Genomic DNA, 22,123 nt, shown 5'->3' on the forward strand with positions numbered 1-22,123 from the left:
TTTCCCACGGCTTTGGACCAGATTAATGTACAAAGGGCATTTACCCTACTTGATCTCCACCTGTCACTGTGCATCCACACAACCCCAGCAGGAAACAACATCTGCCCTTCAAGCTCTGCTGACTAGTTTCAGAAACAAACATTTCAACACCTCTGTTTTCAAGGTCTAGCTGCTTTCTCCCACACCTGTTTCTCTTTTGACCCTCCCCCTCTCTTGACAATTTTCCAGCTCTGAGCAATGCTGAGTCATACTCTGGGTGCTGTGCCACCCTGTGCAACCTCAGCAGCCTGGGCAGGTACAGGTACCTCCTTCACCCTAATGCCAGTCTTGTGTCAGCACACCAGGGTACTTGCTCCAAAGCAGTGCAGCAGCTCCTTCCTCCACTCTATGGTCCTGTCTGTGACAGACACACAGATGGGAAGCAGGACACTGCATGCTATCTTCCACAGAACCTCAGGTCACTGCCAGAGTTCCTGATGATGATGGATATAAAGCACCTGCAGCTGCTGGCAATGTCTGCCCAGCGTAGGGTCAACAGCAGGCACACCTTTGGGTTATGGTGATGTTCCTGAAAGGGTTGGTCAGTCTTCATTGTCCACCAACACCTTCTTCTAACTGATTTCTAAAACAGATCCTTACAGCTCGATGCGGAGATGGTGAACAGGGATACCGCCATACCAGCCACCCGCTGAAGTTGCTGGCCTTATATCAGAGATAGAAAGCAGGAACAATTCAGGAATGTCCTTCAATGCCAAGCATCACTGTGATTCTGTCAAGCTGCTTTATAACTCTCAAGGCAATCAAAGTGAACTTTCATAGTGTTTTAAAGACAAAGGAAGCTTCACACCAGGTAGAAAGGGCATACAACAAGACTGCTCTAAGAAATATGTTTTATATTTTGCATTTCTACATAGTAAGTACTGTTCAGGGGTAAAACTAATGTATTCTTGAAAATGCACAAACACAATGTGGAGCAATGGAGGACACCTGACCCTCACACAGCCACTGCAATGCAGCTGGTGAGCTCTCCCAGGCACTTCTCTGCTGGGGTTTCATTTGGCTGTCCATATTTGTTAATAGACTAAACTTTAAAAGAAAGATTCAGAGTTAAATGAGACTCATTCCAAACCATTCTTTGTATTGTGGAAATTCCTCCCAAATTATATTGAAATAAGGCCTGGGAAAAGGTGTTGCCCCTGGGGCAGGATGGAAGTTCTAGATCTTCTGACTTTTGAGGAACAGAAATGGTTTCCTTGTATTTGTAGAATAGGAGACCTCCTTTTATAAGAGCTAACACCTGCTACTGGCAACCTTTCTCCACCTTGCTCTGCTGCTTCTGATGGATGAACAAGAGGAAAAAATTCTATCACTGCCAAGGGCATGCTGGTCTGGCAGCATGCACACTTCTGAGACACAAAATGTTTCTGATCAAAATCCAAAGGTTGTTGAGTTTATTTCCTTTAAACCAGAAATGTCCCACTCTTTCTATGACCTGAGAATTGAAATCTATGTCCCAGGATTAAGGACTTTCCTCAAAAATGAAAAATCATCATGTGAAACCATACTCCTCGTTTTATGAGAGCTTCCATACTTTTTACTCCAAGTTTGTCCCACAAAGAACTGCAGCAACTAGAAGAAGAGGGCAGTGTTTGAGTTTTAATATCAGAGATGTGTACCTGAACAGTCCCTTAGGAAAGCTGAAATCTGCTCTTGGAAGTGCAGGGTTGTTCTTTTCTTACATCTACCCAAAACAAAGGAAAACAGCTCTTCTGCAGCTGAATGGGAGAGTCAAATGTGCCACACACAAAAGAGGAAGGGCCATCTGCACTATGTGATTCAACCAGGGAAGCTGGTACAGGTACCCCTCTACCACTGGGCAGATGGGAGGCAAGAACAGCATCAGCACGTGCAAGGAACACATTCCTGGAGATGATGACTGGCTGGCATAAGTGATGTTGCTGTCCCCCAGGGCTGGCCATGCAGAGAGGGTAATCCCCTGCTGCCTCTGCACTGTGGAGGGGGTGAGTGGGGTGCAGAGGGAGATGAACCAGTTCATGGAGGTCACAGTGTGCTGCTCTCACCCCATCACAGTGCTGCGAGATTGGAAATTGCACGGTGCCCAATGGAGGGGTGCCTCAGCATCCAGCTGAACAAGTCTTTCCAAAGCCTGTGCTGTGGTGACAGCTGTGGCACTGCACAGGAAAGAGGACCCGAGCCATCCTGTCACCCTGTGCCCCCCTTTCACCCCAAGGTTATAAAGCAGAGCGTGGGGCAGGCAGGCACGGGAGCAGAGGCAGCTGCTCCCTGTAAGATCTGCTCCATTACACCTCTCAGAAACGGGGAGAAGGAGTGGGAAGGGAAGGAGGGAGGAGGCGGATTTCTAGGCATCGGTGGGTCCATTCTTCACCAGCTTACGCAAGTCAAAGCTACCACCGATGTGGGGGGGACGAGCCGGGCGGGGGGTGGCCATCGCTCCGCGAGGACAGGCCATTCAGGCGGGCTTGTGTGTCACACCCAGCTCTTCGGGTGGACATGCCTGTCTCGGAGCTACTGAGAAAGCCACCACAGCAGTGTCTCACAGTCCCCGTGCGACACCCTCTCCCTATGCCTGCCAGATCCGCAGGCTCTGGGATGACCCTTTTTTTGGATGCCTAGTCCCAACATCCAAAGCCAAACTGATGTCACTTAAGAGGTTGCCCCCCCTCCCCCTCGCCTCCCCAGCGCCCGGCCACCAGGCTCAGCTGAAATGTAAACCTCCCCTCCTCTCCCCGCAACAAAAGCGAAAGGCTTTCAAAGCCCAACCTGATTGAAATTCAAAAACTTTTTCAGCTCCTCTCCCTCCTCCCCACCTTGAAAAGAGAGTGTATAAAACTGGGAGACAAAAGCCTCCCCCAGCCCACCCTCGGCATTGTCTGGCCGGGGCGGGTTCGGGCCAGCGACAAGGGGCACCCAGCCCGGCGGGGGCCCCGCTCCCGCTGCCCGCGCCCCGCTCGTCCTCGGCCGGGGGGGTCCCGAGCGTCACAACACACCCGCACGCACCCAAAATAACCCGCTCCCTGCCTTTGTGCGGCACACAAAGAAGAGACCGGCGCTGACGGAGCTGGGCGGGTGATTTACTCACCTGCCTCTCCGGCCCCTGGTGGGTTTCTATGGGGCGAGGGGGAGGGGAGGGCTGGTCTTTGGTTTTACACACACACACACACATACGGCTTTTGTTGCTGTCCTCCCCTTCTCTTGAGCCGGCATCTTCTGGGTGATCCTTAACCTCGCATTTCACTGGTGTCCCTCCCCTCCATACCAGCGCTGGGTGTCCCATTCAGTGCTCATGGTCCAGGCATTGAGTTCTGTAGCTCCCTTACCTTTGGGACGGACATTTCAGGGTTCTGTTTTTGAGGTGAGCTCCTGTATGCATCTTCAGCTAAACAGCTGCTCTGTTGTTTCCTTCTTAAACATGTTCCCGAGTTCCATATTCCCATTGCTGAGAAGACATGTCTTCTCTGTAAGCCCCACTCACACATGGTTATGCAGGAAGCCAACTCCACTAGCTCATCCATCCTTTGCAGCCAAGCCAACATCTCTGAAAGGCTTTAGAAAGGCACCAGCACTCCTATGGCCTGTTGGGCTGACCCACCTGGGCAGTCCCCATCCATTGTCCCTATGTTGCCAGTGGGACAACTCAGATGGATAGGCTTTAGTGCTCCCCAGGGATGCTCAGGTGTATCTGATGCAGTTGGGTACCTGCACACAGCAGAAGAGCCAAACTGCACTGACTGAGCCATGGGTTTCAGACATTACTCACATCCCACAGTGGTGCTTCCACCAACGCCATTTCACAGGATCAGAGAGCCTTGGCATTTCTACTCTCAAGACTCTCCAAAGCTCTCTCAGAGGGAGCAGGTTCCAGTGATGAAAATGGTCCCTTTCCATTATGGAATAAAAAAAGAAACCAGGTAACTGTGAGTACAAAGATTTCTTCCTTGTTCAACAGCAGGGTCTGACAGGGCATTTCCTGGGGCAGGGACACAGTACAGCCTAACACACACTGATAGAAACCCATCGATTTGGTCTCTGCTCCTCCATGCTCCTCAGCACTTCTGCTTTTGCTCCATTAAGACACCTCAAGCCTTTCCATTTTTCCTTCAATACTGCTCCTGTTGCTGGTCATCCCTCCCTAGACTGTAAAATCTTTGAAAGCAGCTCTCCTCCCTGCTCCATGCTCTCCTGCACAGGAGCCCTAATCCATAGCAGCAGGTTCTATGAATACTCTCATCACAACCTGGCTGCATACTCCCAAGCTGTCATCTCTAGGTGACACTAAGTGGTCCTGTGCTCAAAGGTGACATATTCCCTCACGATATGACCTTAAAATGCAAGCTGCATTCCTTGGCAGACATATCCAGTTCAGCTGCTGCTACTGTGTGATAATCCATTTTAAAACATCTTGAGAATGGCTGCTGGGATGCATGAACAGGGAAGAGGGAGTGCAGACATCAGGTTCTTTACTACTAGAGCACCAGCCTGGCCAGTTGATGCTTTTCTCTGGATCTCATTTTCCCGCTCAGAAGAAGTGAGACAGTGATTCCAGCTCACTCCTTTAAGATGCTCTAACCAGTGAGAAGAAATAGGTGTACAAAATGCCAAGTAATAGCTGCGACTCCAGAGGTGGATGACAGACCTGGCTCCTGACTCAGCTGCCTGCCTGCACAGCTCTGTGGCTCTCCAAGACAGACTACTAAATTATGCAAAGCCTTTGAGTGAGCCTGGCTTAATTAAGTTTTAATTTTAGTAAATTACCAGTGTGGGAGTGGTTGAATCTGTGAACCATTACTCCTGCTTGCTGGGATTTTATTTGGAAATAAGACACTTCATTACATCTCTGTAAACAAGATATACTCAGAAAGGGGAACTGGTGCAGAGGATCAATACAGAAGTGGGAAGAGGAGGTGAGGGGACAAGCAATCCAGTCTGCGAAAGTGTGGTTAACACAGGGATTTGGAAGAAACTGTCCAAGAGCTGTCTATGCTGCATTCAATTTCTCCCCAACACCAGCCTTCAGTCTCATCCTGAAACTTGCAGCACTACTGCCATCCATGGCAATGCTATAGGCTCTCGTACAGGGGCCTGGGATGTTTTGCCTTGAGAGGCCTTTTAATCATAGTACCCCCTGTCCTTGGATCAAGGAAATGTGAACAGACTCTTCATAAGTGCACAGCACTGATCTCCCTAAGCTAAAAAGGGCTTGTAAAGTCCAGCAGGTGCACAGTACCAGTACTGCTGTGACTGCCATGAGTTGATACTGCCCCTAACTCAGAAATCACTGTTTCCACCACAGTACCACCACCAGACAGAGACAAGACTTGGAAGTACTTGTGCCTCCTTTGGCTGGCATGGGAGAAGCCGTGAGTAGCAACTGGACATCAACACAGCTTACACCCTGGAATCTGCTCTTCTTTGCCCAGGACACCAGCTCTACCATCATAAGTCCCTAACTTGTTTAAGAGCATGATGATCACCCATGGTACTGCAATGCCTTCTGCTATCACTGTCACTCCTAGACCACTGCAAACACCCACCACCTGTCACATGGCAGCACAGGACTGGGGTACAGCACAGAGGCCAATAACCTAGGCAAGCAATGACTTACCCTTCCAAAAACCTGGTGTTTTGAATGCAAACCAGATATGCATTTTTACAAACAGTACTCATTCCCAAAGGAACAAACCTAAAATGGGACTAATTTGCTGTGTCTGGGACTTTAATTAAGTTATTTCTAAGATATTGCATCTAATTTTTAAATTGAATGTAGTTCAATATCTTGTTAGCCAAATGTTACGGTATTTATAACTTAAATATCCATCTAGAGAAATCATGATAGTTTTACAAATCTCCCTCAATAGCTTAAGTTAAAAATAAACCAGCCAATCTATCAATCAGCCTTATTCATTCATCTCAGCTATTGTGGGAAGAAAAGAACAACATACGCAAGTGAGAAGCAAATGGTCTGAGAAGAAGCAGCTGAACGTATTGATCAGAGTTTAAAAAAAAAAAAAAAAGTTAGAAAAACCCAGACACACGTCATTTGGTTTAATGCAACCCATACAAACAGCTCCAAAAGGCCACAGCTGCCTGCCTCGAGCTCTGCTCGAGTTGGTGGGTGCCTCTCTCCCAACTGACAGCCCTCCAGAGTGGGCAAGACCTCTCACTACTCCTACTACTTTAAAACTACTCTATCTTCCCCAGAATAATACTAAAAAAAAAATTTAAGACAAAAGTCAACATTGTATCCTTAGGACACCAAAATAATAAATAAATAAGCAAGAATGCTTGCATCCCACCAAGTCTGACAGCTTAAAGTGTGCACAAAGAATAAAGCACTGGTGAGAGAGTGAAAGCCATCCTTTGAACTCCCGCGTCCCAGTACTCTCAGAGGCGACGGATTTATGCTTCTGCTCCGGCATGCCAGTTCAGAGAGACCCTTTCTATCCATCTCACCCTGATGGGCTCTCAGAGTCACTTGTGGCCTTCTCCCACACTTTTGGCTTCTATTGTTTAAGCTTTCCCTGTTTTCCTGCAGAGGAAAAGGGAGAGAGAATCACCTTACATTCCTTGGATTATTTTAAAAGAAGGGGGGGGGGAAGGAAAAAAAAATCTTTTCTCTCCTGAAAGGGAAGTTTAAGTGTTATTTTGATTATTTATTTTTTTTTAATAACCTGCCTGGGAAGGCCCCGGCCCCTGGGCTGGAGAGGGAGCTCCCCATCCCGCTTAGCCTGTTGCATTCAGGCAAGGTGAAGAGGCACAACTCGTGTTAGGCCGATGGGAACAAATCTCCCCTTTTGTTCCCTGCCAAAGGCTTCGCTAATTGCCGTTGGCCCGACCCTGCCTTATCGGCGATCGCTCCCAGAAGGGGAGGGCACAGGCAGGTTCAAAGAAAGGAAGAAAGAAGAAAAGAGAGAAGAGAAAGCAAGAGAAAACATTCCTTTTCTTTCCTCCAGTAGCCAGTGAGAGGCAGAAAACCAGAGGGAAAGAAAGAAGAGGGAGCATGGAAGAGAACAAAAAATAAATAAATGACCCAAGCCTGCTCGGAAGACCCTCTTTCTCTCCTATCAGCTTTTACAGGGGGCAATACATTTTATTCATTGCCAGGTCTGACTTATCGCAGCCTTGTTTTTAATGAGGTATAATAAGGGGAACATTTTGTAACAACACGGTTCCTCTATTTTATCCGACAAACAGCTGTGTCATGGCCGTCGCTGGGAGAATGAATCATATCTCCCTGCCTGCATATGCTAACTCCCATGTAATTACCCTCGCATCTTAAATAAAGCAGGCCCTAAACCTGTCGCTCAGATTACAAGCAAACGGTGCAGACCTCGTAACTGGGGCCTCTATCATTACAATTAATTTATCACAGGAGCGGCTGAGATTAGAGACTAGAATTAAAACTCGAGCAAGGAGGGTGCCCAGGGCTGACAGCGAGAGGGAGAGGAGCTTTATTGCAAAAGCAAGGCAGGCTAATTCCTTAACTGGAGCAATCCTGGTTATTTTTTTCTTCCTTTAAGTTATTCGCTCAGTTACTTTCCTGAGGCTACAATAGGACATTTTTCTCCCTGAAATGTCAGGGAGCAGAAAGCAAAGGGAACTTTGCCCTGTATAAAGCCCACTCAATAAACACAAATGTATAAAGGCTCTGTTCTGGGTGAATGTACATGGGTCCAGATACATCCATGCCTGTGATTTTTTGGAAGACACATATGCTATGTTTGTGTGCAGATATATATGCCAATGTATATATACATAACATGCACAGCTGTGCAAGAGCATCTCTTCTTCACTGCTTTGAAACATAAAGTTTTGCCTTCTCAAGACTTCTCTGCTTTAAATACAACTTGTCCATAGAACAGCCCATTCCTCTCTGAAGCTGCCCCCACACCAACGCTGCACTGGTTTGCTATGGCATGAGCACATCTCCCACTGCTGGGCTACCCTTGCTTCCTACATCCACACTCACAGATATGGGCTCACACCCCCAGGCCAGGCTCCTAGCAATGCTCCTTCTGCTTCCTTAGAAGAAGGCCAGGGCAGCCAAGGGTGCTGAAGAGAATTCAGATACAAACCCTGCCGACAGAGAATATAAATACAAGTGCTTTCTTTGGGGGGGCACATATTTTGCCAACATCATTATAGAAGTACCCCTTAGGTACCACTGCTCTCCTGTGAATTCCCTACACTTGCACAGGTAGTTTTCCCTCTCCAGGATGCTCCTTTCAATCACGTTCAATCACCTGAGGTGCTGTGGCACCCAGCACAGCTACCCAAACAGATGATTTACAGAGCTGCAGGGCTCCTCCAGCCAAGAGCTTCCCACAGCCTTCCTTGCAGCCCATCAGCCCACGCCATCCTTGCTCAGGGCCTCCCTTCCCAGCAGGACAGCCTGACCTGTGACCAAACCCTGAGCATTTAGTCATATTTACTAATATAAAGGGGAAATGGAAGGGGAAAAACCTTTAAAATCAGTTCCTTTAAGGACTTTTTGCATTAGAACAGCAATTTTTGCTTGCTGCCCTCCTGACAGCATCTGACCTTTGGTATGAAAACCACTCCTCCTTAGCCATGGTCTACCTCTGGTTACTTAAAATATCCAGCAAAATAAGAGAAAAAAGCTGATGAGCAATTTTATATCCATGTCAGCACTGTGCACTTATGCACAAAGAAGCTCTCAGTGTCCTGCTTTTTACCAGCACTGCTCCCCCCAGAAGATCCTGGACTCTGGAACATTAATTCTACCTGAAGATGGGCATTTGCAAGCAGAAGAGGACCATTTCATCACAAGACATCAACTCTGCAGCTGTATATACAGAGGAACAGACAGCAAAGCCTCTTCATATCAGAGGGATCAAGATGATTTTCAATCAGCTCCATCCAAAATGGATCTAACTGTAGGACTGGGTTCTAATTCAGTAAAATAATAAAGAAAGACACTTTGATTAAAATCGTATGTATTTTTAAAAAATAATATATTTTTTAGAAACTTCTGTGATCATTGCACTGGGAAGAATAATGAAAATCTATTTTATTTTCTACTACCCAGAATTTGGGCTCTTTTATCAGTTTGCATATTGAGAACAGTTTTCCTGTCCTCACTTTTGCTTCCAGTTGCTCTGCACTGCCTTATCTTTTAGCATTTTGCATAATGCAAGGCCTGAGCTCCAAGGTGAACAGATAAAAGGAAAGGAGGGAAGGTTAGCTTTTAAAGAATTTGTGTACATCTTTATTTCAAATAAATTTGTTTTGGTTTTTTATTTCCTATAGAGGTTTTGTAAACATTATTTCTTGCCAAAAACTGAACCTGAGACCAAATGACATAGACACATTAGAGAAAAAGCTAAACCACTTAAATCAAAGAGTGCTGGTCTGTCAGCAGCGCACGCCAGCCAGCAGGAAGGTTATAGTTTTATGGGCATCAGAGATGTCATTTGTGGGTAGAAGAAGTGACCTGTGGTCCTTCCAGCCCTGTGTGGTGTCTTCAGCAAAGGACAGACCAGATGCTTCTGTGAAAGATCAAACGAAGTACAACAAAAGGAAGACACCACTGTAAACAGTTACAGGGCAGCCTCAATTCAAGGGAAGTTTCCTCCCCAAAAGCTGGCCACTGGCATATGCTCTGTGGCAATGGCAGAAGGCATTAACGGCATCTTATAGGATTAAGCCCTAAAACTCCACTCGCCAGTATCAATGGGACTGGAAAGCTGATATCTTTTCTGTTAATATTATTATTATTATTTAAAAGCAAAGCTTTTTGCTTCTCTTTTCTACCTACTGGTACTTGTTTTCATGATGTGTTTGCTAACCAGGTAGTGGAAATACAGAGCTTTGGGGCTGAAACTTTCTGCTTCTTACCAAGTGAGTCAGCACTGCCAATTTAACATAGGTATCAAATCGGCATCTAAATAATATCTCAAAACTCATCCTGCCCATCCTGGCAGTATTTTCTTTCTTGGACCTCCACCATGGAATGGAGCTTGATGGCACGGGCAGATGGGTGCATGGCACTGCATGCTTCCTTTCCCACAGTGCCAGCTCGACTGCTCTGGGCAGGACTGGGGGGTGCAGCCCAGGAGGCAGGAGCGGACACGCCGCTTTATTTTCTGCTCACAATTGGCAGCTTCCTCCACCCACCCAAACAGACCTTGCAATGTTTTTAAAATGCAGTCAGCAGCTGGAAACTAAGGCAACTTCTGTCTCCTATTGAAAGTCTCCCAGCAAAGCTGCAAGCCTTCCCTGGACCACCCTGGGTCATGTAAATTCAGCAGATTATCCATCCCTAACTCTCCTCATCTATCACCCGCCTCTGTTATCGATCTGCTCCTCTGAGTAAGTGGGGCCGGGGCTGTCCATTGCTGAGTCCTGCAAATCTGGCCAGACGCTCGTGTGACTGCCTGGGAGAGCGAGGAGGACAGGTTCAATAATGCTGGGTTACTGCCACCACACAGCCTGAGCCGAGCTGATCTATGGGCTCGGCAAAGGCACGACTCAAAAGCAGGACAAGACTTGGCCATAATGCCACAGGACTCAATTTTAATCCCATGACACTCAGCTTTAAAGGCAATACTGCCAGCCGCCAGCTGCCAGCCAAGGCCGGAAAGTCACTTCCACTGCCCAGTGAAAGAGATTAAATGCCTCTTTTCCATCCACGAGATACCAACAGCACCTCAGCTAACTGTCTGCTCCTCCATTTTAAAGATGAAGGCTGGGAAATGCCTTCATCTCCATGTGCCCTATTCGAGCTCTTTGTCAGAATCTCATAAAATCCCAAGACTTGGGACTGTAAAACTTCCCCATTTCAAACCCAGCTGACTTACAGCTGAGCTTAATTCCCCTCTCAGTTTCACCCAGTGGTCCACCTGCAAAGTTCAGCAGAACACAAGGTTAAAGCTCTAAATATTACACATACCACCTGCACCAAAACCCTCAACTTTCATTAAGAATAAGTCCCTGTGCTTTAATTTATAAATAAAATGAAAGATGAACCAAGTGTAGTCACACTAGTGATGTGTTCATTCCCCTGTAAACATCTTGCTAAAACTGCATGGCAAGGGCTGCCGGAGTAAACTCACCCCACTGGGGTGCTAAATCTGGGAGCTGGAGATAACAATTGAAATGGGAATACCTCCAACAATTTCACTGCTGATTTTTCAGCAAATATGTATCTCCATGATGCTTATTCATAATCTCAAACTACTTTCCACATGTCCCAAAGAGATGACAAAAATGTTACGTGTCTATCCAGCTGCCAAATCCTCCCACTTTCCCCTGCTTCTACAATGCAGCTGAGTATTGTTAATATTAAAATCTTTGGCCTATTGATCACTAAAAATATGAGGGCGACAAAAATGCATTGAATTTAACATAAAAATAAACAACTCATGGCTGCTGTATTGACTGTATTATTCATATTATGATTTAATTCATTTGCCTTTCATGCAGCTGCTGCAGATTTCCACCATCTGTGTCAGACCACTTCCGAAGTCCAGACCCCAGAGCCCTCACTTGCTGAAAGCAATTTGGTCTCCACTCCAGAGCTACCAGAGCAAAGGCATTATAGGTGGAGAACATCATCCTGCATGTTGCAAAAGCTCAAAGCAAAGTATGTTGGTGCCTCCTTTTGAATGCTAACTAATGTTATGGGACATGACTATGTCCTTACTTTCAAAGTCTGAAAGAAGGAGGAAGCTAACCTGTCCTTTGGAAGAATGTTCCAGAGAATTTGTGGATCCCCCATCTCTGGAAGAGTTCAAGGCCAGGTTGGACAGGGCATTAAGTAACCTGGTCTAGTGGAAGGTGTCCCTGCCCATGGAGGGTTGGAACTAGATGATCTTTAAGGTGCCTTCCAACCCAAACCTTTCTATGATTCTATGTCTCAACAGCCTCACAGCCCTCAGGCTGTCTAACCAAACCCTAACCTTACAAGGACAGTTCAGCTGGGAACATTCAACATGCTCAAGATACTCATATCCCAGGCTGGATTTCCCCAGGCTCCACACCACAGCTATGCAGCACACACCTCATGATGCATATCATCTTTCTTCCTGCTAGTTTAAAGGCTCTGCACATATTAGGGGTCCCAAAACTCAAATGGATGGGGTGAACACAGAAATCTCTACACCATCTCCACCTTCTCAAGGCATTGGAACAGCAGGACCCTGGGGAAGAAAGGCCTAGCTTTAAATGGAAAGATGGGGTTGGGACCCCACCTCATGTCCCACTAAGCACCACTAAAACCAAAACAAACCAGGCAGCCCCATAAGTCGTAAGAATTAAAGGCATGATTCCGCCTTTCTAACGATGCTTTTACAGAAACCATTCCACTGTAAAACTTTATGATTTGAATCTTTATAGCTGCCAGCAGAGCACATGTTCACTGCCTTAAATTATAACTTAATCTCAACAGAATTTGTGCTTTCCAGCACTCTGTGGGTAGAGTGAAAGATGAGAGGCAGAACTTCATGGTCCTGCCCACCTGCCTCCTTGGACCATGACCTCCAGAGGTGCCCCATGCTGGGGTACAGCCCCCAGACCAGCTCCCATATGGAGATACTCTACAGCACAGGTACTTAAGCAGCACCTTTCAGCACAGGGATAGAGATGCTCACAGGACATTGTTATGGTGTTGTTTATCACCATGATTGCTAAAGCACTAAAATGAAGGAATGTGGATATCAATAAACACAGTAAAGGGGACAGATAATGACAGCAGAATCCCAGACATGCTTTGTAGGGCCAATGCATCCTCCTTGGCATGATCACACACACCAACCCCAGTGGAAAGCACCGGGGCAGTGAGGAACCCGCCACTTATTCAAAGGGTAGAAAAGGACCAGATCTGCAACAGATGCTGTGACAGAACTGGTTTACAGCAGTCCTCCAAAGGACACCTCCTGCCAGTGGATGAACATGCATGGTCTGTCCACTAGCACAGCTCTGCTCTCTGCAGCAGAGGTACTGCTGGCAAGACCCTGCTTAGGCTACAGTAAAGCAGAGCATCCCCCTGTGGTCTCTGACCTGCTTTCCCTGCACAAACACCTTGCTCAAGAAGAGCATGCTGGTTGATTTTGATGGACTTTTTAAAACCTTGCTGCGCATATCCAGAAGCAGAAGTTGCACTGGCAGCAATACACAGCAGTGTGCAAATTTGAGTTGCAAGTATATAATGCAATCCTGGAAGAAGCCCATGCCTTGTGAGCATGTTTATACATAGCAAGATGGCAGCAGAGGAAAAAAATACAGGAGAAAACTGCCAGCTATCCATAGCAAAGAGTGCTCCTGTTTGGTGGGGGAATTGGGAACATATTTTTAAAATTCATTCTCATATTCAGCCACAAGGAAAAGACCAGTCAATCAATATAACAGTAAAAGTTTTAACACAGCTAACCTTTAAACACTAAACAATGTCATACAAAACTAAAACAAACTGCATGAAATCCCAATTAGGTGTCAAAATCACCCTGGGTCAGCCAGACTAAGAAAACAAAGATAACAGAGATAACAGACTGAAGCATCATGCCATACTGAGCACTGTAGTTTTCTCTACAGAGACGCTGGTACCTATAAATGAGTGGTCCTCTTCGGGCAGCCACACACAGCATCTTAATGTTTGTGAGTTCCTTGGACAAGTGACCCAACTGGATGGTTGAGGTCACTGTACTCCTGCAGGTACTAGATTTGAAAGATATAAGGGCTATCTTTCTAGCTGTGCTCCCTGCTTCCAATCCCTGTACAATTTGTTCACACCTTTCCCTTTTGCATCTCCTTTCCTTTTCTTCTGGCAGGGGGAACTGCTTTTTCCCTTCTTCTGGTTGACCGTGTGCTGATAAACTTACATGGAACCATTTTCACTGCCAGCTGCCGATCCTGCACTTTAACCTGCTGTGTCTCTTGTTCATCTCTCCAAGCCACCAAGCTACCTCAGAATTGGGGTCACACAGAAAATGGAGTGCACTTCTGAGAGAACATGTGATGCTCCATACCTTGTGTCTGCCAAACAGTGGGAACCTGATACATGGACAGTCACAAAATCATGCAGAAGTAGGATGAACATGAAGTTATCTCTTTCTTCCTGTCCAAAAGTAGAAACAGCTAAAATTAACACATTCCTGAAATAATTCTGCTTCATTTGCTCCTGAAACTTATCAGTGCTCCCCACTGCCTAGGCAGTCTACTGCACTGATCTGTCACCTCCATGCTAGAACATAACAGCTGACAGAAGGGATTCGGTTTAAGCCCTGAATTTCAGGCCTTATCTGCAGTTGGCACATCTTCCTACTCCTCAACCTGCAATGCCCACTTGCCACACAATCTTAAATGAGGGTGGATTTCTTTTCCATTCTCCCAAGGAAAGACCACCTTTGTTTTAGGCAGGCTACAGCTGAAATGGGCATCAAGAAGAAGTAAGAACACAAACAGCCCTCCATTTTCTGCAAGACTACCAAGAATTTATGAATGAACCTTTTAATTTCTTTTTTCCCTTACTCTAATATTCTTTTTTTTTTTTTTTTTTTTTCTAGGAAAAGGGATGTGGATCTCCTGTAGGTAGGATAAGAGACTGCTCTCTGGGAGCTGAAGTTTGTCAGTTCAAACTGGACATCTAGTACCTGGCAGACCTCACCTTTCACAGAGCCACATGTGACTAAGAGCTTCCCTTTGATGCTTTCTCCTCTGGATCTTTTAGGCTGTAGTCCAGTAACTTTCCTTCTTTAAAGGAAGGCTGAGGAGATTTTGTTTCCTGACTTTTGAAGAGCTTTTCCTCTCCTTTCTTTGATCTGTGTAGTGAATTTGATCTCCCAGAAGAGCAGGATGAGTGTGTCTCCTGGCAGCCCGGTTCCGGACAGTCAGGATTTGATTCATCGATTCGTTTGTTTTTATTTGGCTTTTGTGTTTGGCAAGCTGAATACAGGGCTCTTATCCTTAGGTCCAAGAGAAGGAAGGTGCTTCCCTGAACCTGGCTGAGTCTGTACTTTCCAGGCTGTGGGCTGAATGCCAGCACATCTCTTGAGATACTTCCACTGTCTGCTCAAGAATGCAAGGAAAGAAGCTCATCTCTCCCTCCTGCTCCATCATGAGACTAGACATCTAAACAGAGTATGCTGATAAGATATTAGAGGTCTCCCCCGCAGGGAGCACTTCAATTTCCAACCTGTTTTGTGGCAGGCTCTGGGACATGCTTCTGCTGACCTTTCATGATCCCTGCTGGCCTGGCAGCCAGAGGAGGGATGACATGGAGACCTCGCCTTCCTGAGGACTGAAAGAAGGCTGTAACACCTCAAACACATCCTACTGAAGTATGAGAGGAAGCTCTTTCAAGGTCTTTATCTCAGTGACAGCCCTTGTGGGACTCCAGCATCAGTCTGAATGCTTCTTCCGAACCGCTATGCATGGTATATCCCACAGCAAATCTCTTCCACGCCTGCTGGCAGCTTTCTATCCCAAGAGGTGGAGACACAGGTGCTGATGTGCCCAGACCAGCTCCCGATTGGACGTTTAGAAGACCTGTCCTAGCTGTTCACCAAATATTTTGAGAAAAATAACCATTCAGAACAGATGCTCTGAGGTGAGGTGACCCAGGAGAACAGACCTGGGGTGTCAGAGTCTGCCTCTGAGGAGCCCACTGGGAGAGCATCCTCAGCTGCATGAACAAGCCATGGTTCCTGCCCACATCCTCAAGTACTTGAGCCAGCCTGGGGCAATTCCTGCTCCCGGGCTGTTGGGAGTCCAGCTTGCAGCCTAGCTCACAGCTTGAACCTGTCACTGGGAATCATCTCATGCACTGAGATTAGGAACAAAATGAATGTTTTTGTGGGTATTACTGAAATTTTCAAGCCTCCTCTCCTGACTGATTGGTGCCAGAGCTGGGATAAGGACAGGAGCCCCTCGCTCCCAGCCCCAAGATAGACAACAATTCTGTATATTCAATAAATAACTGAGGTATTTACTCAAATGAATGACTCTGAGCCTGCTCCAAGGAGTTAATTTAGTGCTAACTGACTGGATGAAAATGAAAAGGTCTCATTTTACATTAAGAATGATCACCTGACAGTTTTACTGAATATATTATGACAGGATTTATATGGCTATATAATTTTAGGGTATATTTGGAAGATTATTATCCTGATTTAAATAAACATGATCTCAAGAAAATCAACACAAAGTCAGGAACTTTTCACACAAGGAGAAAGATAAGAAACTGGCTTGGAAATGAAGCTCAAATATTTTATCTTATGCCTTCTACAGACACTGCTTTGTAAACAGTGGGATCCCACAGTTCATAGGAAGTGGCAAAAATCCGCCAAAAGTTCTGCTAACTTACACACAACTAATGAGTATGACACAAACTTCTTACTCCAAATGTCTTGTCTTTGCACCAGGAAGGGAGCAGCAAGGGAATCTGGCAGATTGTGTGGGCTGGAGGGAGGAGGTGGATGAAGGCAGGAAGGAGAGGCCTGGGTGTCAAAAGTGCCCCTTAAAAAAAGTGTTGCTTAAAGGGTCTTCTGCAAGGAAAAAGAAAATAAAAGGGAGGAATCAAAAGCAAATATATTGTTGACTTTGGGAAAGGCATTGCTTTCACATGTCTTACTTTCCAGGAGATGTTCCCATTCTCTGAACAGAAATGGGGCACAAAGGAGACTTTCAGGAACTTTTGTCTCTTGTGCTCAGAGGCAGCTGGCAGGCTGTGGGCTTCTGGCTCACACAAGAGCAGCCCTGAAATGAGGCTAAAATATGCCCCATTGCACATAACCTATGGGATGGAGAAAACGCTGCAGCACATGTCTATGGCATTCCCAGGTCTGCAGTACATCAGCACTGCAGCTGTCCTCAGTGCAAAACCAATGCAGGTATGAGCTACTTTCCATGTGCTCATCTCCCTTCCAGCTTCACATGCTGTGGAGGCTTGCACGAGGAACCTTAGTGCAAATAAGTGCCAAGGACACAACCAGCTGCCTCTTTCAGCCTCCCCAGGTCCTGAATCTGTTCTCATCCTGTGTCTCTAAGTGTAATTGTATACAAGAAAAATCCTCTCCAGGCTTGTTCTGTTTTACAGACTGCCTGATGGGATTATCTTTCCTGTCATTTTGAAGCTTGTATAAGCATGCGATTTACACCACTCAAGCTAAATCACACTCAAGACATTCTGTTTGTCTAAATTGTTTTCAGGATCAAGTAATTTATTTACAGATCATGTTATTTATTTAGGAAAAAAATGAATTTAAAAGCAGAATTTTAAAATAAATGTAAGACAGAGGCAAGAAGGACATTGCAGTCATAGCCTGTGGAGCAGGTAAGTGCCAAATAGCAATGATCTTAAATACTGAAAACTGCACTCTCTGGTCTCAAACCACACAAAGAAAAGGCAACTTATTTGGTCAGGCACAGACTTCCTGGGAGGTAACATTCACTTAGACAGTACAGTGATGATAGGCAGCCCAGACACATCCAAGACAGGTAGATCGATTATTCCTGTAGCAGTAACCTTGGGGAAATATTTGTCTGTCATAACCCCAAAGCAGATCAACTAACATTTAGGGACTAATCTGATGCCCAGTCCAGTCAGTGCAAATTTTTACATTTATTTACTTCCATGGCTGCTGGATCAGACCTTTTGGGACTGCAGAATATCATACAAGCTTCTCTTTCCACTGGAAGAGTTATAAATGTGCAAAGAGCTGAAGTCAGGAACAGCCAGGTGGAATTTGGCTGTGGGTTTATTAAGTAACAGAAACATCTCCCGAAGCTGAAGGGTGTCAGTGCCCAGACAAGGGTCAGGGGCACACACAGGCTCCTTCATGCACTTGCTCCATGCACAGTGAGTTCATAATTCCTATGGGAATGCATCTAGAAGCAAGTCAGTTATGGGAGCAGATCTCCAGCTGGGAAACTGGTGGCAGTCCCAGGGGTCACTTGGAGCATCACCACCCCACACCTAAAGGCAGGGATGCCTTTCAAAGAGCAACCAGATGAGGCCAAAGTCCATGTGCATTTTCTCCAGTATAGTCTGAAGCCCAGAGCTGACTTTCTAGGGTTTATTCTTGATTTTAAGTGGTTGTTAAAAAAAAAAAAAGGCTCATCAAGAAGGGGACTGTGTGCTTTAAAGTGCTTCAGCAGGCTCTCAGAGTCCACTTATTTCTGAGTGAAGATGGATACCTCAAGAGGTTCTCCTCACCAGTAAATAATTCATAAAAGACAAACAAGCCCAGGTCTGTTTGAATTAGAACAAAATATTTCTTTAGAAAAGTGAAGTGATTAAGCACAGGAGGAGCTGGAGATGACAGCTGGTGTCTGCAGCTCCGGATGAGTCACCTTCACTCGCCAAGGCCCCTCTCTCCGGGAAGTGCTGCTGCTTTTTTTTTAACCCTTTGAGATTCCCAGGAATGATTTGTCACCGGGGTTATTAGCATTTCTCCCTTGATATCGACAGCTTGTCTTTCCTTCTTCCAACCGGTGAGTGATTTCTTCACACGCTCACCAAATATAGCCAAATCACCATGGTAAACTTATCGACAGAATCATATTAACAGCTGCTGAGCATTTACAGGGCTGTAAGTTATACAAAAAAAAGAAGGAAGAAAAACACACATGGAAATAAACCAACTCTGATCAGCAGTGACAAGCATTTATTTAGGAGCCACTTGATGGAAATATTTTTTATGTTTTAATTGCTAATTATAGGCTACAACAGAAGGGTAGCTTTGGCCAAAATTATCCTTTAAACTAGAGCATTAAGCCAGAAGTGAGCACACCCTATCTGGATGTAGCTTAGGGCATCAGGAGAAGAAGGATTTATTTTTAAAGTGCCGTCCTTGTTTAGATCAAGCCTGAAATTTGCCAGTTGAAGTTACATCTCTCCTGACTTACCAAGCAAGGACCTCTGAAGTGTAAAGTCTATGTAAGAGCTGAAAACACATCTATATAAAGACAGGCCTTTTCAAAATCATTTGCTGAGGATGCTCTGGTCCTCCTCTTGCATATTGAGCATCACAGAAGGGCCCAAAGGGGCCACCAGGTTGTGGGCAGCAGCTAGTGGCATCCTTGCTTCTCCACTGTGCAGTGGAGCATCACCCCACTGCCTGCTCTAAGTCAGACTGGACCCAGAGGGAGGAAACAGCTGTTCTTCTGCTCCCCTTTTTCCGCATGTTCAGGACACTCTCAGCATCCCCTCCCTACCTGGCCCCACATTTGGAGGTAAATTTTTATTAGGGACACACAGAACAGGTATGTGCATGATTCTCAGTACTTACTTTGAGGCATCTAAGTTCTAGGATTGTTTCTGACCAGGTGTTTTTAACTGTTTGGGATTCCCACAAATTTCTCAGGAGCCAAAGCATTTCATTCCAAACAACTGGTGACTGGTGGGAATGACTGATGAGAAACCAGCACCCCTAAAGCTGTCTCTGCATCACCCTACACAGGACACAGGACCTGCTCTACTCCCAGAAGGGCCACCCACCTGCCTGGTGCTTGTAAACATAAAACTGACTTTCTGTACAAGGTGAAACACATAAGGAGAGCTGCTTGTATTAAGCAAAACACAGAGACCTACAGTGAACTCACTTTCAATAAATTTAGATGTAGACTAGAAAGACTGCTCTAGCCGGGCCCTTAAACAACCCAGCTGGGCCATGAACCTGTGACCACAAGGGAGAAGGGAAGAGAAGATGAAGTGTTTGTGCTGCATGGGGATATCCATAGTTGGTACCTCAGGCATTTCACCATGCTTCTTGCAAGCGTTTGTATCTAATAGCTGCTACTTCAGGATTTCTGAGGCTTGGTGTTAGAAAGCTGAATTTTGTGGGAGCTGTATTCAACTGAGTAGCCTTCTCCTGTTGAAGGCAGAAATGGGATGGGGAGGGGCCTGGGCACTACCGACAGTGCAAATACATTTGCTGAGATCCCAAAGTTGACTGTGCTGACTCACCTGGCTCACTCTTCTGCAGCATCCCCTAATCTTGTTAGAGGTCTAAGGGAGACAGCCTTGCAGGTAGCAGCTTCCCATAACCTCCTTGTGCCAACTCAGAGAAGGGCACGTGGAGGTTCAGGTATGGTTTGCTGGCTAGCAAAGCAAGGACAGCAAGATGGGGAAGGAATGGCCATCATCTGAGACACGGAGACAAGAAGTCACCCCCGAGAAATGTGCTTATTCTAATCCTACTCACTTTCTTCTGGCATTTTTCAAGTCAGACTGGGGGTATGAACCCAAGTAACTTCTCCTGCCTCTGCTGCTCACGTTTCTTGCCTGCTCTAGAAAAAACACAGACCAGACTACAAACTGAAAGCCCACAAAATGTTACTCCAAAACCTTTCTTTAAAAACTAGATGTAAAAGGTGGTTTAGTTTTCAATTTCTTCTCTTCAGCCACCTTCCCCATTCAGCTCCCTACCCTCACACACACCCTTTCCTTCCCCAAACTCCTGTGTTCAACAGAACAAAAAAAAAAAAAAAAAAAAAAAAAAAAAAAAAAAAAGCACCCACAGAAAAGCGGTGCTATCTCACCCCATATGTCCTTAATTTCTCTCCCAGATTTGCTTCTTTTAAAGCAGTCCAGCCACCAGACAGTGAGGCTGCAGAAGGATCACAAGCCAGGTATTGGAATGGTTGAGCCTAGCCTCATTGGGACCTGGACTGCTTAGGAATGGGATGGAGGAATAGGGCAGCATCACCACTTTCAATCCCTCCAGCTTGACCTTTGTACCATGAAGCTGCTCTTTTCGGCCCCCCATTCCCAGACAGCAGCTTTCTGGACCCAGGAAAAAATGGCACCATCCTGCTTTAATTCAGTCCTCTTTTTTTAAGAGTTGTCAGGCACTGTGGGCTCTCTAAGACCTCTGCCCCAGAACTTCAGCAAGTTTCTCTTTCACTCTGTTAAGTCAGTGGGTGGCCTAGAGCTGCAGAGCTATACCTGCTGCCTCTGGAGAGCCACGTCCCCTCTGTCCTACTGCAGTGGGTACAGCAGGCTGTGAGCTCCCTGTCAGCTCAATCATGCCTCTCACTGATGTTCTGCAGTGCCCAGACAGACTGTCTTGGAGCTTGGAGCTCCTGCACCCACTAGGGAGCAGGAGTGGAGGGATTTCAAGGACTTGCAACTGGTTAGAGCCAGATCTGCCTGTTCACTGGGGAAGCACCCTCGCATCATCCATCTGTGCCACCTCTGGCATCTCCCAGCTTCCAGGGAAGGAAATACTAGTTCATCTAAATCCAAAACATCATGGATTTGTATTCAGGCAGATGAACCTAGCCCAAGGAGGGTGAAGGGATATGAAGCATTTAAAAGGAGAGACCCAAAGGGAAAATCTGAGCCATGCCAGGCCGTGACATAAGTATCTCCTGTTGCTGGATTCAGGCTGCCAACAAAAGACTCTTCCTCACCAAGGAGCCCTTCCTCCCCCCACCAGAGCAGGGAGCGGGTGCCTGGCACCCCAAGAGCCGTGACTTATCAATGAGGTGTGATGGTGCTACTGGGAGAAGGAAAGTTAGAAGCAATTTCTATTGCCAGAAGACATCTCTACCAACTTCTACAAGAAGCAAGCCAGAGTGAGGCTCTGGCTCTGGCCCCTGCAGAGCTGGGACCACAAGAGTTACACACAGGACTTCTCCAACTCTCTGTACATCACTCAGGGAAATACAGTACCTGGCAGTGTGAGCTCAGAATACAGGAAGCAGAAGCTTGCTGAAAATACAGACGCTAAAAGCTGTTCAGGCAGGCAGCGCCAAGTCTCATTCTTCATGTAAGAGAGCTCCCTCTAGGTCAAACACTTGGGTATTTCAGAGCCATCGCTCGTTTGGGATCCCATGCTCGGACCTGACACCTTTCTTTGGAGAAGTGCTCATCAGTCAGAAAGCCCACAGGCACCCCAGAAAATCTGTGGTGTGTTTTCCCCTCGCAACACGGCCTTCCTGCCGCGGGCACTGGCCAGCCGTGCTATGCGTGTGACAAACACACGTCTGTGACACGTGCCCCGGCTGTGCCTGGAGCCACCGGTCCTCGGAACTTCACCCATCAGAGCGGCTCTGACCCCTGGATGTATTTAAAGCACATTGAGATGTGACACTTGGGGACATAGTTGAGTGGTGGATGTGG

The 22,123-nt window shown here is 46.3% G+C and overlaps 1 protein-coding gene and 1 long non-coding RNA gene across 5 annotated transcripts in view; both read right to left on the reverse strand.

The window, feature by feature from the left end:
• RNF220 (ring finger protein 220) overlaps positions 1–22,123 on the reverse strand; it is a 213,973-nt gene that overhangs the window by 176,812 nt on the left and 15,038 nt on the right. The window lies entirely within an intron of this gene.
• Positions 18,319–21,913, reverse strand: LOC128791937 (uncharacterized). Its single transcript, XR_008432231.1, has 3 exons — positions 21,674–21,913; positions 20,202–20,286; positions 18,319–18,585 (listed from the first exon to the last, which is right to left on the reverse strand). It is a non-coding gene; the product is annotated as an uncharacterized LOC128791937 (long non-coding RNA).

Source organism: Vidua chalybeata, chromosome 9 (genome assembly GCF_026979565.1).
Source record: "Vidua chalybeata isolate OUT-0048 chromosome 9, bVidCha1 merged haplotype, whole genome shotgun sequence".
In the NCBI taxonomy this organism is placed as follows: Eukaryota; Metazoa; Chordata; class Aves; order Passeriformes; family Viduidae; genus Vidua; species Vidua chalybeata.